Source organism: Ranitomeya imitator, chromosome 3 (genome assembly GCF_032444005.1).
Source record: "Ranitomeya imitator isolate aRanImi1 chromosome 3, aRanImi1.pri, whole genome shotgun sequence".
NCBI lineage: Eukaryota > Metazoa > Chordata > Amphibia > Anura > Dendrobatidae > Ranitomeya > Ranitomeya imitator.
In genome coordinates, this window is record NC_091284.1 from 225,732,092 (window position 1) to 225,751,492 (window position 19,401).

The following is a 19,401-nucleotide window of genomic DNA, read 5'->3' on the forward strand; positions in this document are numbered from 1 at the left end:
TTAAGTTCCAAAGCCAACAGACTGAGAGTGTAGCTTACATAGGCAGAGAATGTCCAGAGCCATGGGTAGAAACACAGTAGAACAAGCAGCTGAGCTGAAGAGGAAACGGAAGCAGAATACTCCAGCAAAGAGGCTGGCACCTGAGCTGGGTTTTAAACAAATGAACAGGAAGTAGGGCAGACAAAAACAGCAAACTCCATCTTAACAAAGGGCAAAATCATTCACAAGGTGACTTGGAAAACCTTGGAAAACCCGGAATACTGACATTACTTCCCCCTAGAAACGGCCTCAGGACGATCCTGGACTAGGCTTGTCTGGGTATCTACCATGAAATTGAGCAACCTTCAGGGGAGCATTGATGTTACTTACTGGTTCCCAAGAATCATTTTCAGGAGAGTAACCTTGCCATCTAACTAGATACTGAAGCCGGTTTCTATGAAGTCTTGAATCGATAATGTCCTGTACCACAAATTGTTCTTCGCCATCATCCAGCACTGGTGGAGGAGGTACGATACAGCTCTGAAATGTGTTAAGAGAAACCGGTTTTAATAAAGAAACATGAAATACTGGGTTTATCTTTAGAGTTTGTGGCAGCTTCAGCTGTCAAGCAACAGAGCTCACAATCCCGGTGATCTTGAATGTACCGATGAACTTCTGTCCCAGTTTCTGTGAAGGAACACCCAATCTTAGATTCTTGTTGGACAACCAAACCAAGTCTCCTACCTTATACATAGGTGCCGGTTTCCGGAATCTATCGGCCAACTTCTTGTAACTCTTCTGTGCTGCGGTCAGGGAGTCTTTCAAAACTTTAAGATTACGTTGCAACACTACCACTCTGTCTTAAACTGCCAGTACTGAAGTAACAACTAGGCAAAATATTTTGATGATATCCCAGATTGGCGAAAAAAGGCGTTACCTTTGTGGAACTGCTCTGTGAGTTGTTATACAAAAATTCCGCTAACGGAAGTAGCTTTAGCCAATCATCCTGCAAATGACTGATGTAACAGCGTAGATATTGTTCCAAGGTTTGATTGGTCCGTTCGGTATGCCCATTGGTCTGAGGGTGGTATGCAGAAGACAAGCAAACATTAATGTGGAGAGCAGAACAAAATTGTTTCCAAAACCTAGAGGTAAATTGTATTCCCCGGTCAGAAATGATCTCATCTGGTACCCCATGCAGCCGGAAAACATTCTGAATAACCAGATCCACTGTCACTGTAGCTGAGGGAAGACCGGTGCAAGGAATAAAATGAGCAGCGTTCGTTAAATGGTCCACTACCACCAAAGTAGTATTTTTACCACCAGTGGTGGATAACTCCACAATAAAGTCCATCGAAATAGACCCCCAAGGGCGAGATGGTATGGGTAGTGGCTTAAGAAGGTCAGTAGGTGAAACACAAGGAACTTTGTACCGGGCACAAACCTCACAAGAGCGGACATAGTAATTCACATCCTTCAAGCAGGTGGGCCACCAGAAAAAGCAACTTAAAAATTCCTGCATTTCCTGTACCCCCCCCCCGATGACCAGTCAATACGGAGTCATGAACCAATTTGAGAATTCGACGTCTCACAGCCTCAGGGACATAAATACATCGATCTCTAAGCCATACACCATTCTGAAAGACAAGATTCACATTGTCAGGTGGGGAAGCAAGAAATACGTCACCATCATAGGCCAGCTTGATCTCCTCCCACAAGTCCCGGTCCTGGAGCACTCCTATGAAATTGGCATCAGACAAGATGGTCTTAGACGGGGTCCCAGGCACGGAGTCCATCATGTGGATTCAGGATAATGCATCGGCTTTCCCATTACGTGAACCTGGGCGGTACGAGATGATAAAATCAAACTGGTTCAAGAACAAACTCCTGCCTCCTGGCTCCAGTTAATTGTGCACCTGTGTCTCAGCCTGTCTCACCCTTCATCTTTGGTGCTGGTTTGGCAGTGTGAAAGCCAGATCTGAAATGTCCGCACTGGACCTGATCGGCCTTTACCTGCGCTTGCCTTTCCTGGCACCAAGGGAGTGATTCTGAAAATGCTCCAGGTACAGTTCGCATGTAATGTGGTCTTTCTTTTTATACTCTTTATACATTCAGGAGACCATAATGGCACAACGTAAATAAAATACGTAGAATAGGACTGCCCCATTATGAGAATGCCGTGAAGTGGCGGGGTAGCTCAAAGAATTGATCAATTGTTTGCTAAATGTCTCATATTTGAAATACAGTTAGAATTTATTATGTGCAATTGCACTTCAGTTATTGCGTTCTGACCATAAGCAGTGCTGGCTTCTCCCCCTTTTTTTTGCTTTGCATTGGTATGTGGCTGACCACCACTGTTGCCGCGCACGCTGGGTTATGTGCGCCATTCTTTCTGTGTTCACTGTGATTGATAGGCTGCTGTGCACACACACAGCACCCCTGCCCTGCCTCAGGCTCCAGTTAATTGTGCACCTGTGTCTCAGCCTGTCTCACCCTTCATCTTTGGTGCTGGTTTGGCAGTGTGGAAGCCAGATCTGAAATGTCCGCACTGGACCTGATCGGCCTTTACCTGCGCTTGCCTTTCCTGGCACCAAGGGAGTGATTCTGAAAATGCTCCAGGTACAGTTCGCATGTAATGTGGTCTTTCTTTTTATACTCTTTATACATTCAGGAGGCCATAATGGCACAACGTAAATAAAATATGTAGAATAGGACTGCCCCATTATGAGAATGCCGTGAAGTGGTGGGGTAGCTCAAAGAATTGATCAATTGTTTGCTAAATGTCTCATATTTGAAATACAGTTAGAATTTATTATGTGCAATTGCACTTCAGTTATTGCATTCTGACCATAAGCAGTGCTGGCTTTTCCCCTTTTTTTTTGCAAGAACAAACTCCACCTAGCTTGTCGAGGAGAGAGACATCTGGCGGACTTAAGGAATTCCAAATTACAGTGATCTGTGAGCACTACTACCTGTTGAGTTGCTCCCTGCAAATGGTGTCTCCATTCCTTAAAGGCGGAAATTATTGCGATAAGTTCCTTATCTGCAATATCATAGTTCAGTTCAGCAGATGGTAACCTGCGAGAAAAGAAGGCACACGGGTGCAACAAACCTTTGTCTCCGATTCGTTGTGAGAGGATTGCTCCCAGTGCATAGTCAGAAGCATCCACATCCACGACAAAAGGCAGTGCAGGATCCGGATGCGTCAATATCGGAGCCAAGGTAAAACAAACTTTGAGGCGATCAAAGGCTTCCTGGGCTTGCGAAGACCATACAAACTTCTTCCCCTTCTTAGTGAGGAGAGTGATGGGACAGATAATTTCCGAAAAATTTCGGATAAAACATCTATAAAAATTAGCAAAACCAATGAATCGTTGTACCTCTTTAATGTTTCCTGGTACCGGCCAATCTATGATCGGATGGATCTTGCTGGACTCCATATTCAATCCCTGGGGAGAAATAACATAGCCTAAAAATTGAATCTTGGAGCAATGAAATTCACACTTTTCGAGTTTGATGTACAAATGATTATCTCTCAAACGTCTGAGCACGGTCTTGACATGTTCCTCATGTTCCTGTAGGGAATCAGAAAAAATCAAGATGTCATCCAGGTAAATTACTACATAATGATCCAGTAAATCCCTGAAAATATCGTTGGTTAAGTGTTAGAAAGCAGCAGGAGCGTTACAGAGTCCGAATGGCATCACTAAATATTCAAAATGTCCATACCGGCATCTGAAAGCTGTCTTCCATTCATCTCCCGGACGTATACGGAGTAAATTATATGCCCTGCGAAGATCTAAATTGGTGAATATCTTAGCTTGGCGAACTCTCTCCAACAATTCAGGTATTAGAGGCAACGGGTACCTGATACGAATGGTTACCTTATTTAACTCTCGGTAGTCAATGCAATGTCTTAGAGTCCCATCTTTCTTCTTTACAAAGAATATGGGGGCTCCCGCTGGTGAAGAAGATGATTCTCATCTATATATTCTCGTAATGTCTTTAATTCTGGAGCTGCCAATGGGTAAACATGGCCAAAAGGAATCGCTGCCCCAGGAAGCAGTTCTATAGGACAGTCATATGGTCTATGTGGAGTGAGTTGGTCTGCCTTCCTCTTGTCACAAACATCCGAGAATTCCTGGTAAACCAGAGGGAGAGTAGGTACCTGTATTGTTTCCTCCAAATTCTGGGTAACTGGAGCCGTTACCGTTGGACTGATGGTAGGGCTACACTTTGGAAGGAAGGATATCTCCTTGGTTTCCCAATTGATGTTTGGATTTTGTGACCGTAACCAGGGAATTCCTAAAATTACAGGAAAATGAGGAGAAGATATTAACATAAATGAAGTGGTTTCCTGATGGTCTGGTTCCATCTTACACTTCAGAAGCACCGTCTCCCGATATAATGGCCTGGAAACTAATGGAGAAGCATCCACCGTTTCCATCGTGACTGGTGAGGCTCTTAGTTGTGTCTTAATACCATGTTCCCTGGCAAAAGAAGAATCCATGAAATTTCCACCTGCTCCAGAGTCTATCATAGTAGGACTTGGTATCCACTGTCCCTCCCACAGAATCTGAATAGGAAGAGAACAATGTGAGTATTTCTCCTAGGGGAAGTCGACATCACTGTTAGGGGAACCACAGCATCTAGATGTAAACTGGTCTTTGAAACTTCTGACTCAGTGTCCATATTGTCATAATCCACTATAGCCGCCAACACTTTGTTAGGTCGCCTGGGACATTTAGGACAATTTATAAGGAAATGATCTGATTGACCGCAGTAAAAACATAAGCGCTCACGAAAACGATATTCTCGGCGTTCATTACTCTCACGTTTTTGTAGTGAGTCCACTTGCATAGGCACCTCCTCAGCCCCATGTGGGTTCTTGCTGGTAGTTTCCCTAGACGGAAGAGCAAAATTAGTGATGCGATTTAAAGCTGCCCATTTCTCTTGTCTGCATTCAGTTCGGCGGATATCAATACGCACACAGTGTTGTAAAAATAACTCAAACTCCTGTGGAGACTCTGAGCGAGCTAGCTCATCCTTGATTGTACTGGACAACTCTTTCCTAAAAATTGGCAATAAAGCATTGTTATCCCAGTTGGTATCCACTACTAACCTCTTAAATTCAGTAATATATTCTATGACTGAACGTTTCCTCTGGCATAAGGAAAGCAAGGATTTTTCAGCGGAGGCACGGCGGTTGGGATAATCAAACATAGCTGCCAGAAAAGTATCCAAATTATTTAGACGGACATCGCAACTTTCAACCATAGGATTTGCCCAAGCCAGTGCCCGTGATGTGACAACATAATACATAGTGCCTTAGATCTATCAGACTGATAGTAGGAGGCATGTACATAAAAAAATAATATGCATTGATTAACAAACCCGCGGAATTGACTTCGATTTGCTGTTTTTTGAACATTCTACCTCCCAAAAATCGGAATAGAAAGCGATCAAAAAATGTCATGTGCCCAACAATGGTACCAATAAAAAGGTTAAAAAGGCATCCTCTATAATGTAATGCTCCCCCATAGGCAGACTCTGTAGTATAATGCTCCCCCATAGGCAGCCTCTGTAGTATAATGTTCCCCCATAGGCAGCCTGTAGTACAATGCACCTCCATAGCCACCCTCTGTAGTATAATGCACCCCCATAGCCACCCTCTGTAGTATAATGTACCCCCATAGCCACCCTCTGTAGTATAATGCACCCCCACAGCCACCCTCTGTAGTATAATGCACCCCCATAGCCAACCCTCTGTAGTATAATCCACTGAACTCCAATATGGCGCCTCTTCCCTTCTGAGCTTTGCACTGTGCCTCAAGAGTAGTATTTCTCACATATGGGGTGTCAGCGTTCTCAGAAGAAATTGCACAGCAAATTGTATTGTGTAATTTCTCCTGTTACCCTGATGAAAATGCAAAATTTGGTGCCAAAATAATAAAATTTCTGAGGAAAATAAGATTTTATTATTTTCACGGCTCAACGTTATAAACTTCTGTGAAGCAAGTGTGGGTTCAAGGTGCTCACCATGCATCTAAATACATGCCTTGAGGGGTATTCCAAAATGGGGTCACTTGTGGGGGTTTCCACTGTTTAGGCACATCAGGGGCTCTCCAAATGGGACATGACGTCCGCTAATGATTCCAGCAATTTTTACACTCAAAAAGTCAAATGACACTCCTTCCCTTTCAAGCTCTGCTATGTGCCTGAACAGTAGTTTTCTCCCTCATATTGGGTATCGGCATACTCAGGAGAAATTGCATAACAAATTGTATTGTGAAATTTTTCCTGTTACCATTGGGAAAATGCAAAAAAAAAAACATTTTTGTGGAAAAATATGATTTCTTTCTTTTTATGGCTTAATGTTACAAACTTCTGTGAAGAAGCTCGGGGTTAAATGTGTTCATCACATATATATATAAGTTCCCTAAGGGATCTAGTTTCCAAAGTGGGGTCACATGTGGAGAGTTTCCACTGTTTAGATACATCAGGGGCTCTCCAAATGGGACATGAAGTCTGCTAATTATTTATGCAAATTTTGCATTCCAAAAGTCAAATGGCATTCCTTCCCTTTCAAACATTGCCATGTGCCCAAACAGTAGTTTTCCTCCAAGTATTGGGTATTGGCGTACTCAGGAGAAATTGCACAACAAATTATATGGTGCAATTTCTCCTGTACTCTTATGAAAATGCAAAATTTGTGGCTAAAAAACATTTTTGTGGGAAACGTCTCAACTTTATAAGCTTTTGTGAAGCACCTGGGGGTTCATAGTACTCACCACACATTTATAGTAGGGAAAATAAGTATTTGTTCCCTTGCTTATTTTGTAAGTTTGCCGACTGACAAATACATGAACAGTCTATAATTTTCAGGGTAGGTTAATTTTAAAATTGAGAGATATAAGTATTTGATCTCTCTGGCAAACAAGACTTAATACATGGTGGCAAAACCATTGTTGCAAGCACAGCGGTCAGACTTTTTTTTGTAGTTGATGATGAGGTTTGCGCACACATCAGGAGGAATTTTGGTGTAATCCTCTTTACAGATTGTCTCTAAATCATTAAAATTTTGAGGATGTCACTCGGTAACTCGGAGATTCAACTTCCTCCATAAGTTTTCTATGGGATTAAGGTCTGGAGACTGGCTAGGCCACTCCATGATCTTAATGTGCTTTTTTTTAGCCATTCCTTTGTTGCCTTGGCTGTATATATTTTGGGTCATTGTCTTCCTGGAAGACCCAGCCACGACCCATTTTTAATATCCTGGCGGAGGAAAGGAGGATGTCACTCAGGATTTTACGTTACATGGCTCCATCCATTCTCCCATTGATGCGGTGAAGTAGTCCTGTACCCTTAGCAGAGAAACACCCCCAAAATATAATGTTTCCATCTCCATGCTTGACAGTGGGGACAGTGTTCTTTGGGTCATAGGCAGCATTTCTCTTCCTCCAAACACAGCAAGTTGAGTTAAGGCCAAAGATCTCAATTTTTGTCTCATCTGACCACAGCAACTTCTCCCAGTCACTCACAGAATCATCCAGGTGTTCATTGACAAACTTCAGACAGGCCTGCACATGTGCCTTCCTGAGCAGGGGGACCTTGCGGGCACTGCAGGATTTTAAAACTTTACAGCGTAATGTGATATCAATGGTTTATTTGGTGACTGTGGTCGCAGCTGCCTTGAGATCTTTAACAAGTTCCCCTGTGTAGTTTTAAGATGATTTCTCACCTTCCTCATCATCAAGGATACCCCACAAGGTGAGATTTTGCATGGTGCCCCAGATCGATGTCGATTGACAGTCATTTTGTATTTCTTCCATTTTCTTACTATTGCACCAACAGTTATCTCCTTCTCAATCAGCACCTTAATTATGGTTTTGCAGTCCATTCCAGCTTTTTGCAGGTCTATGATCTTGTCCCTGACATCCTTATAAAGCTCTTTGGCCTTGCCTATGTTGTGGAGGTTAGAGTCTGACTGATTAATTAAGTCGGTGGACAGGAGTATTTTTATAAAGGTGACTATGTAAGACACCTGTCTTTAATGCAGGTAAAGAGTCGATTAGGAGCGTTTAACTGGTCTGTAGGAGCCAGAACTCTTAATGGTTGGTAGGGGATCAAATACTTATTTCTCACTGAAAAATGCAAATAAATTTATATAATATATACAATGTAATTTTCTGGATTTTATTTTTGATATTCTATCTCTCAATGTTAAAATTAACTTACCCTTAAAAGTATGGATTGTTCATGTCTTTGTCAGTGAGCAGACTTACAAAATTAGTAATGGATCAAATACTTATTCCCCCTACTGCAGATAAGTTTCCTGAGGGGTCTAGCTTCAAAAATGATGTCATTTGTAGGTGATTTCCACTATTTAGGCACATCAGGGGCTCTCCAAAACGTGACATGGCATATGCTAATTATTCAGCAAATTTTACATTGAAAAAGTCAAATGGAGCTCCTTTCCTTCCATCCTGCTGTGTGCCCAAACAGTGATCCTCCTCGCCCCCACATATGAGGTGTCTACATGCTCATGAGAAATTGCACAACAAATTTTGGTTGTTTTTTTTTCCTATTACAATTACAAAAATAAAAAAATTGGGTCTAAAGTAAAAAATTTAATAAAAAAAAGTTAAATGTTAATTTTTTCCTTTCACATTCCATTAATTCATGAAGGGTTAATAAACATCTTGAATGTGATTTTGAATAGACATGAATATGTTCGGCTCTCCTTATTCGGCAAGCTATAGCAAGCTATAGCGCTTACCAAAGAAGGTGCAGTGGGAACCCGGATAACTGGAGCGCTCCGATAGGTGTCCGGCGCCACAGCTGCATGTGTCGCGGCTGTGTGACAGTCACAACATATGCATGGAGAGCCTGTGTGTTGTGACTGTCACACAGCCGCAACACATGCAGCTGTGGCACCGGACACCTATCGGAGCGCTCCAGGCATCCGGATTCCGGGTTCCCGCTGCAGCTTCTTCGGTAACACTTCAAGGGGCGCAGTTTTTAGAATGGTGTCACTTTTGGGTATTTTCTGTCATATAGGCCCCTCAAAGTCACTTCAAATGTGATGTGGTCCCTAAAAAATGGTTTTCTAAATTTTGTTGGAAAAATGAGAAATCGCTTGCTAAATTTTAACCCTATAACTTCCTAATAATAAAAAAAATTATGTTTCTAAAATTGTACTGATGTAAAGTAGACGTGGTAAATGTTCTTTATGAAGTATTTTGTGTGACATAATTCTCTCATTTACAGGCATAAAAATTTAAAGTTTGAAAATTGCAAAAGAGGTTAATAATAGCAACCCACCTCCACCTTGTTGGCATCTCAGTTGAGCTGGAGATCCAGCCACAGGCCCAACCATCTGGTCCGTCATGAGTTGCTCTCATCTCATCGGTTCATAAAACATTTGAAAAATCTGTCTTCAGATATTTCCTAATTATTGTGCACACAATAAATTAGCATTTGATCAATGAATCAATTAGCATTTGATCAATTCTGCCTCTAGTTTTGCACCTCTTTATCCTTTTTCTTGCCTAAATGAGACTTGAGGTACCTTCACACATAACGATATTGTTAACGATATCGTTGCTTTTTGTGACGTAGCAACGATATCGTTAATAAAATCTTTATGTGTGACAGCGACCAACGATCAGGCCCCTGCTGGGAGATCGTTGGTCGCTGAAGAAAGTCTAGAACTTTATTTTGTCGCTGGATCTCCCGTGGACATCGCTGGATCGGCGTGTGTGACACCGATCCAGCGATGTCTTCACTGGTAACCAGGGTAAACATCGGGTAACTAAGCGCAGGGCCGCGCTTAGTAACCCGATGTTTACCCTGGTTACCATCCTAAAAGTAAAAAAAACAAACAGTACATACTTACCTAACGCTGTCTGTCCTCCAGCGCTGTGCTCTGCACTCCTCCTGTACTGGCTGTGAGCGTCGGTCAGCCGGAAGGCAGAGCGGTGACGTCACCGCTCTGCTTTCCGGCCGCTGTGCTCACACAGACAGTACAGGAGGAGTGCAGAGCAGAGCGCTGGAGGACAGACAGTGTTAGGTAAGTATGTAGTGTTTGTTTTTTTTTACTTTTAGGATGGTAACCAGGGTAAACATCGGGTTACTAAGCGCGGCCCTGCGCTTAGTTACCCGATGTTTACCCTGGTTACCGGCATCGTTGGTCGCTGGAGAACGGTCTGTGTGACAGCTCTCCAGCGACCAAACAGCGACGCTGCAGCGATCCGGATCGTTGTCGGTATCGCTGCAGCGTCGCTTAATGTGAAGGGGCCTTTAGTTCTCTAGTTCAGAGATTAATTCAATGCATGACTTACTATGGAGGTTAAAGGGGGTTGTCTGCTGCTAGACAATGCCTTCTGAATCATCACATAAAATAATGAAATATTTATTTCCACAATTAGCGCTGCTCTGTGAAGTATGGTGGTCAATGCTTGGCTTCAGACTTCGGTTATTTCATCAGTGTGAACTCATGCCGTGAAAGATGATGATTGGCGACATAACATCCCGGACCGTCTGGGCACACAGGGCCAAAATAAGAGGAGCATCACTAATCTGGGAGATAGAAGAAAAATGAAGGCAGCACTCCAACATTTTCAAGGTGAAAAAAGCGTTATTTAGCCCCACATGTCCTGGGCAACGATCCAGCTCCTCCTGAGCCTGCAGTGAATGTATGTCGGCAGCTATCCTCCACTTGTAAGCAGCACAAGACATTACTGTCATGCACTGCTTACAAGCTGAAATCAGCTGCTGGCATCAGAACAGGACGCTGTGAGGGAGTGCAGGGAAGGTAAGTAGATTGGGTTATGTTTTTTTAATGTTTTTTGATGGGAGCCATGCATACCAGGATGGGGATAGGGCCGTTCATACCAGGATGTGGGGGAGTGCATACCAGGATAGGGATGAGGGGGCCATTCATACCAGGATAGGGATGAGGGGACATGCATACCAGGATAGGGATGAGGGGTCCATTCATACCAGGATAGGAATGAGGGGACATGCATACCAGGATAGGGATGAGGGGGCCATTCATACCAGGATAGGGATGAGGGGGCCATTCATACCAGGATAGGGATGAGGGGGCCATTCATACCAGGATAGGGATGTGGGGACATGCATACCAGGATAGGGATGAGGGGTCCATTCATACCAGGATAGGAATGAGGGGACATGCATACCAGGATAGGGATGAGGGGGCCATTCATACCAGGATAGGAATGAGGGGACATGCATACCAGGATAGGGATGAGGGGGCCATTCATACCAGGATAGGGATGAGGGGACATGCATACCAGGATAGGGATGAGGGGGCCATTCATACCAGGATAGGGATGTGGGGACATGCATACCAGGATAGGGATGAGGGGGCCATTCATACCAGGATAGGGATGAGGGGACCATGCATACCAGGATAGGGATGGAGGGGCTATGCATACGAGGATGCGAAACACACACACATATATATATATATATATATACATACACACCAGGATGGGGGATATTAGTACAGAATTGACCACATTTTTTACTTCATTTTTTTTCTAATTTCCTCCTCTAAAGCCTAGATGCATCTTATGGTCTGAAAAATATAGTATATATCAGTGAGCGAGTGAGTACGTGGTAGTCAGAATACTGTAGGACTGCATTGTATTCTATGGGGGGATGCATTATATTCTATGTGGGGGGCTGCATTATACTATATGAGGGCTGCATAGGGCTACATTATATTCTATGAGGGGCTGTCTTATACTATATGAGGGCTGCATTATATTCTATGAGGGGGCTACAATATATTCTATGAGGGAGGCTACCCCAACCCCTGCTAAATCATTAAGATGTGTAATACCTTATATTATACCCTGATATTAGTGCACAATTGGTGGTCTTGTATTTATTTCTATGTAGCTACATAGTGGGCCCCAAGAATGATTTTCTCTGGTAGGCCCAAGATGCTCCAGTCTGACCCTGCCCATGATTATATTATTTTCATAACAGTCCATAGTGTCCTTAAGTTTTGTAAAAAAATGGTTGTACCAACGTAGCCTTAGCAAAAGTATTAAGTCTGACTTCATATTTACTGATCTTATCCTTGAGTTCCATCAACAAAGCCTTATTGTGTTCAATGATCATTTTCAAAATAATTTGAGAGCATTACATTAAACCCGTTTCCCATATTCCTCTAAAATGTTGATCACATTTCCTCCTTAGCATCAAGGTCAAATGATGGGTAACTAGATAAAAAATTAAAAAGGAATATAAATATCATTCAATTATATCAAGGTAGGATATAATAATCTTGTGTGTCAAAGTTTAAATAGGGGGAGAACCCCCCAAAATAGACAAATTTGAGGAACCAAGGAGAACTGGCACCACAATGAATGATATAAATAATGTTGCTTTATGTCATCTTTTCTTGCAGTTTTTGGGGAATTTGTGTTGAGGGATAAGCTGTGCAAATTGATTGAATACTGGAACAATGAGAGTTGACCTTATCCCACCTTCCCTCTGACTGTGGATGATGGCCTGAAGGACACAGACTCTACAAGACAGCTGCCAACGGGAGGCATACATATTTGAAGCACTTTACAGGACATCAGCTTATGGGACCATGGCCCCAGATGGAAGAATACAGATCTGATCCATTGACCATCACTGAATCCATGTAGACATTTGGAGAAGCCAGGTTGGGACCATCCTGTCACCTGACCTCATGGAGACATTCAGAGAAGTTAGGTTGGGACAACCGATCAACTTTGCCAAGTACCTCAATGGATTGTCAGCTTCAAAAGCTTGTCATTGCCTCCTCTCTGTGGGTGTCTGCCAAAACAGGGTGCCACTGGAGGGGTAGTTGGCCCTGGAACCCCCAAAGTTGCAACTGCTCTAATCCAGGCGAGTCAGCAGAAGGGTGAAACTGTACTGTTAGGTTTGTGGGTATTAAATTCATATGTATGTTGGGTTCTTTAAGAGGTGAATTACCAAATTGCTTGGAATGGATTACGCCTGTATGCATTTAGGATTTGATATATTGTCATTTGTAACACACAATTGCTTATCTAATTAAAAATAAATATCTTAGGTACCTGGATTAAAGCACCACTTCAGTGGGGTTTTTTTTTATTGCAGAGCTTGAGTGGTGCTGCTAATCTAAGGTCCATGACCTGAGTATTATTCTCACCTGTCGCCGTCTTCACCTTCTGTTACCACCGTTATCATCAGTCTCCGGCAGTTTGTGACCTGTGTTTGCTGGAGAGAGCCTGAGGTCACTTTTCAATGCAAGACTATGAGAGCCTTGTTCTGCCTACTACAGACTTGCATTGAGCACTTATGACATAACTTTTGATTTCCAGCCAGTCAAAAGTTGCGGTCACAAGACGCAGCGGCGACGAAAAAAGGTGAATATATGACTTGAATCTAGGACCTTAGGTTAGAAGCATCACTACAGCACTTAAAAAAAAAAAAGCAAAAGGCTGCAGTGGTGCTTTAAAAAACATCAAAACATTATTTTACAAGACTGAGTTCTCCTAAATTTCAGCTATGAAAAGTAGAATTATCCCCCCTCTTACACATTAGGCTAATGTCTGCCACACAAGCAAATATTGATCAGTTTAGCCATTGTGTACTATAATGTGTATGGGGGCGCTGACCAACAGATCATCTGGGAAAATTTTAGTGCATAATTTCTGGTTTTGGACTGACGACTACTTCTGGAGATGAACACAGGAGCACTAATATGGCAGATATGGTCAAGATGTCTGTCGGCCAAAGCATAATTCAACCAACCAAAAGCCATCATGTATGTGGGACCTTAACACTTTGGCTCCTATAGTAGTAAAAGATATAAAGAATTTGGCTAGTTGATGAGACTGTGTTTATGGCACCAAAAATGAATGTGCAGTCGTGAAAAAGTAGAATTGCCCTCAGTTGTACAATGTATGTGACCCACATGGTTCTTCTACTGTCTGAGTATTTGTTGTAAGAAAATACTATGATTATACACCTGTGGCAGTGCTCTACAAATTATTGTACTGTTTATACTGTTTTCTCAAAATGATGATACAGCCTACATACTGTTATATGTTGATATGTGAAGATCACCAACAATCAACTGCAACTGTAGGCTTACAATCAAGGCACATGGCAGTGCCCAAGAACCCACACAGGGAAGAGTGTGAAGTAAGTATTCTACTACTGATAGTTAAGACACCGAAATTGCAATAATTTTAATGTACTACTTCTCAATGTTTGAGTTGAAAACTCCATAGAGGGTTGGACATTGTGATTAGACAACCATAAACTTCACGAGTCACATTATTGAAGATATGGTTTTCATTTTACAAGGGTTGGCAGGCATGGCTTGCCTGCTGCATCACATTGCAGTACAGAAAGATAAATCCATAGTAAATCACTCTGATAAACTAGATTAAGTGAAAAATTGGAAGAAGAAATCCCTCTGAAGTTGTATATAATTGCAAATTAACAAGATCCTAAGAAACGGCACACACCACCCTAAATGCTTATATGTTCCTTTTTCTTTTTTTGCTATATGTTTCCTTTTTCTTGCAGTCACATGAGTTAAGTAAAAAAAGGTTCCTAGATATGATGTGAATTATATCAATCAATGGACAGGAAGCCTCCGCCTCTTTAGTCATATATATGGATCCTGTATGAGAGACTGAGGGGTCCTTGGAGAAGATCTTTCACTAACGAGCTTTGTCTTCTGATTATCCATTAAACCCATCACTCTCACCCTGTATATTCCATTAATCCACCTGCATTATTAATGGTACTGGGAGCAGAGCAGATGGGATGCAGCATGCGTCCCTGTGACCCCCTACTATGCTTCCATTGTCCTTCTGACTGTTGACACCTTCTGTCTTGGTTTGGTAGCCTTACACCCTGAAGGGTTAACCTCATCTTCTGAAGATATATTTAAAACAGGGAAGAAACAGATCACATTGTGCAGAAGGAATAAGCATGCTGGGTAGCTATGGGCAGACTCTACACTGTTCATTGCTTCATGAATATTCAGTTATATAATAAGTATTCTTCAGAATTTACGTTGCATATTCATAAATGTCCTCCACATGTGTGAAATACAGTAGGAGCTCAGTGTTTTAATTGTATTTTATAGGGATGTAAATCTACTTTTTTTTGCAGTGAGATCATGCTCTGAATTAGGTTTTCTAATGAAATGCACACAACTTAAATAATTATTAGAAAAAAGTTGTAGCAATAAGTTTTCCAAGAATCTTCCCATAAGAGGGAAAGTAATACAATTTTTTTACTTTTCCATAGTATTGGACAGATGAAGGAATTATTGCCTATGCAGGTGATGCAATTGTTACCTGTGTAAAACTAAGGAAATCCTGAAAACATGACCTGTTGGTGGCTCTTGAGGACTTGAGTAGGGGAACACTGTTCCATAGCATAACCCAATAATACGTGTGTCAAATAAATGATATTTAAATTTAGTTTTAACATTTGCAAGAGAGCTGACGTCATCACGCATGACTCTCTTTTATAGACGTCAGTGTGTTTCTGGCTTCAGAGGCACATGTCCAGAAACAAAGAAGAAGCCTGATGTCAGAAGAACAGAGCTTGCAGAGATGTCTTCTGGTGAGTCAGCGACAGATATTCTGGTCCTCCTTGGGCATCAGGTTTCTTCTTTGCTTACGGACATGCGCAGTGCACCTCTGAAGCTGGGAAGCACACATCTGGCTTCAGATGTGCACTGACATGTAGGAAAGAAAGTTAAGTGCCTATGTGAAATTTGCAGAGACACGACGATGACCCAAATTCTTGCAAACTATATTATCACGCCCAAATGGGTGTGATAACATGGTAAGTGGGACGGTTAGTCAGGGGAAACAAACGCCCCGATCACCTAGTCTAAAACTTATTTGCATATTGAAAATGGAATTTCAAAATTGCTTTTTTGACACACATTAATGAGAAAGAGTTTGTTAGGCGGTATTTATATATGAATGAACACATGCTGGGGGTTTGTAGGACATGTGGGACTTGTACGGTTCCCTTTAAATACCTGAACACAGCTAATACAAGTGGTTTTGCCAAATTCTACAAAAAATGCCACTTTTAATTACTACAGATCAGCAGGATTGCTGGGTGTCCGACGCCCACTCATCCGATATCAATAATGTATCTCAGGAACCAATGTCATTTGCTCAGAGAACTTTTAAAAAAAGTTATGTGTACAGTACACTAAATTGGCTCCAATAAATATTTCACCTTGCTCCGTGAAGGAACCATCCTTGAAGTGTGATGACACAGCTGTCGGATGACCTGGACCGGGGGCTCCTTTCCTGGCCCTAACAGTAGTGGGTGCCCTAGCTCGCCCTGTTCCCCGGGATACTTCAGATGGCAAAGACGCCAGGGCCTCTGCCCTTGCCTTATCACCTAAGTTAGCCCTCTGTCTGTTCTCTTACCCCACCCAAGGAAGAGGGGGCGCTACTGTGCACCTCAGTACACCAACCCGACAAACAGGGCAACAAAAACAAGGGGTAACTGAAAACTCCACACACACAAAATATTCACTCACACATAACAGGAATCCACCGGGGTGTGAAGGAAGAGGAAGAAACCAAAATAGGGAAGTATAAGCAATTATCAAGCGTACAAACCAAACAACAGTCGCTTATATCTCCTCCAGCACTCCTTCTCACACTGACTTCTCTCCTTCCTTTAGCCATGCCGCAAAAGCTAGCTCTGATGAGGATTAGTAATAGAGCCCAGATTATATAGGGAAAAGGAGTGGCTAACCGAGCACAGCTGAGAATAGGGATTTCCAACATAGCTGATTAACACCGGTTCTGCTACAAGAAATAAACACATTTAACTTAGTGACGGAGCCAATTTTTTAAATCCTGACCAATATCGCTTTATGTGGTGATACCTCTGGAACGCTTCAACAAATCCCATTGATTTTGAGATTGTTTTCTCGTGGCACATTATAATTTATGATAATGGTAAATTTAGGCTGATATGTTTTGTGTTTATCAAAAATATCATAAACTTGACAAAAATGTAAAAAAAATAAAATGCAATTTTCAAACTTTGAATGATTATCCCTTTAATCCAGATAGTCAGACCACACAAAAACATTATTAAATAACATTTCCCACATGTCTGCTTTATATCAGCACCATTTTTAAAACACTAATTTATTTTGTTAGCCTTTTAGGAGGTTTAAAAAATGTAGCAGTAATTTTTCATTTTTTCAAGGAAATTTACACAATTTATTTTTGTAGGGACATATCCAGGTTTGAAGTGAGATTGGGGGTCCTATATATTGGAAAACCCCAAATGTGATACCATTTTTAAAACACCATCAACATATATTGAAAACTTCTGTCAGATAGTTTATTAACCCTTCAGGTAATTTTCAGGAATTAATGCAAATTGGTATAGCAGGAATGAAAAAGTGTTTTCCACCTAAATGTTGCTAACTTCTTAACTGACCGTTATAGCCGGGAGACACTAGTCCGCTATTTGGCCATAAACTGCTATGGCAAACATCAGGACCACACAATCATGATCTCGGGGTGTCAATTAGATTAAAGCAGAAGCCCCCACAATCTATTAACCATTTATTTGATGTAGTCACTTTTGACAGCAGCAACTTAGGGTACCGTCACACAGTGGCATTTTGATCGCTACGACGGCACGATCCGGGACGCTCCAGCATCGTAACAATATCGCTCCAGCGTCGTAGACTGCTGTCACACTTTGCAATGTATGACGCTGGAGCGATAATTTCATGACGTATGTGCGATGTAGAAGCCGTTGGTTACTATGCGCACATCGTATACAATATCGTGCACACCTTTGTTACACCATGCGATCATGCCGCCACAGCGGGACACTAGACGACGAAAGAAAGTTTCAAACGATCTGCTACGACGTACGATTCTCAGTGGGGTGCCTGATCGCAGGAGCGTGTCAGACACTGCGAGATCGTAACTATATCGCTGGAACGTCACGAATTGTGCCGTCGTAGCGATCAAAATGCCACTGTGTGACGGTACCCTAAGGGGTTAAACAGATATGGACGGTGCCAACACTGATCGTCTGTGATACAGCAAGTTGTCAGCTATAGTGTACAGTTGACAGCTGCTGGATTGTCACCTGTATGGGGATTATATTCTATTATATCTCAGGTCAGTAAAAAGACGTATTGGCTGTTATTAAAGGGTTATTAAGACAGAGAAGTGCTTCTTCTCACTGCGGTCTTTTGGCTCCGCTCTGTCCCAGTAACCCCGTGACATCAAGTAGTTCCAATGACAAAAGAAAAAGGTCTGTGTCTCAGAATATGGCAATGCAATCAAATGTTTTGTTTTATTTCTTAAAAGCAGTAAAGTATAACAAACCCGACATGGCGGTATTTGCACCCAGCATCTTATTTCCAAACAGCATTTTTTTATCCTGAAACATCTACTTTGCCATTTTGTCTGTCACCTTTGCAGAAGCTTCTTTTTTATTATTTCAAGTATAAAATAGTGGCAACTTCCGAGAGGAAACCGACAGAAAAATGGCTTGTTCCAGGTGGAATCTCCTTGAAAAAGGTGCTTTGTGCACATACTCTTAAATAGGTATTGTCATAATCATGGTGTCCCACAAAAATAGAACAAAAGTTATGTCTCTGTCTCTCTGACAGACATGAAAAGATAAATCTAATACAAAGTGACCATGATAGGAAGGAGATGCTACATATAATTATCATATACAAAACGTACATACGATATGCAATATGTGGTAGATCTCACTCAGCTGCTTAATGAGGTAGTCGCAGGAATGCTTTATGTTTAAATCTGCAGCTGGTTTATTAAAACATCTATATATATAAGAGGCATCGTGATTACTCGCTAATCCCGCCCCCTGCACAGTAGCTCCGCCCCCCACCACATCACCACACTCAATCCCGCCCCCACCACATTACCACACACAATCCCACCCCCCCACCACATCACCACACATAATCCTGCCCCCCAACACATCACCACACATAATCCCACGCCCAACACATCACCACACATAATCCCACCCCCCACCACATAACCACACATAATCCCGCCCCCCACCCCATTATCGCACATAATCCTGCCCCCCCACCCCATTACCATACATAATCCCGCCCCCACCACATCACCACACATAATCCTGCCCCCACCACATCACCACACATAATCCTGCCCCCCACCACATCACCACACATAATCCCGCCCCCACCACATTACCACAGATAATCCCACCCCCACCACATTACCACACAGAATCCTGCCCCCCACCACATTACCACACATAATCCCACCCCCACCACATTACCACACATAATCCCGCCCCCCACCACATCACCGCACATAATCCCACCCCCCAACA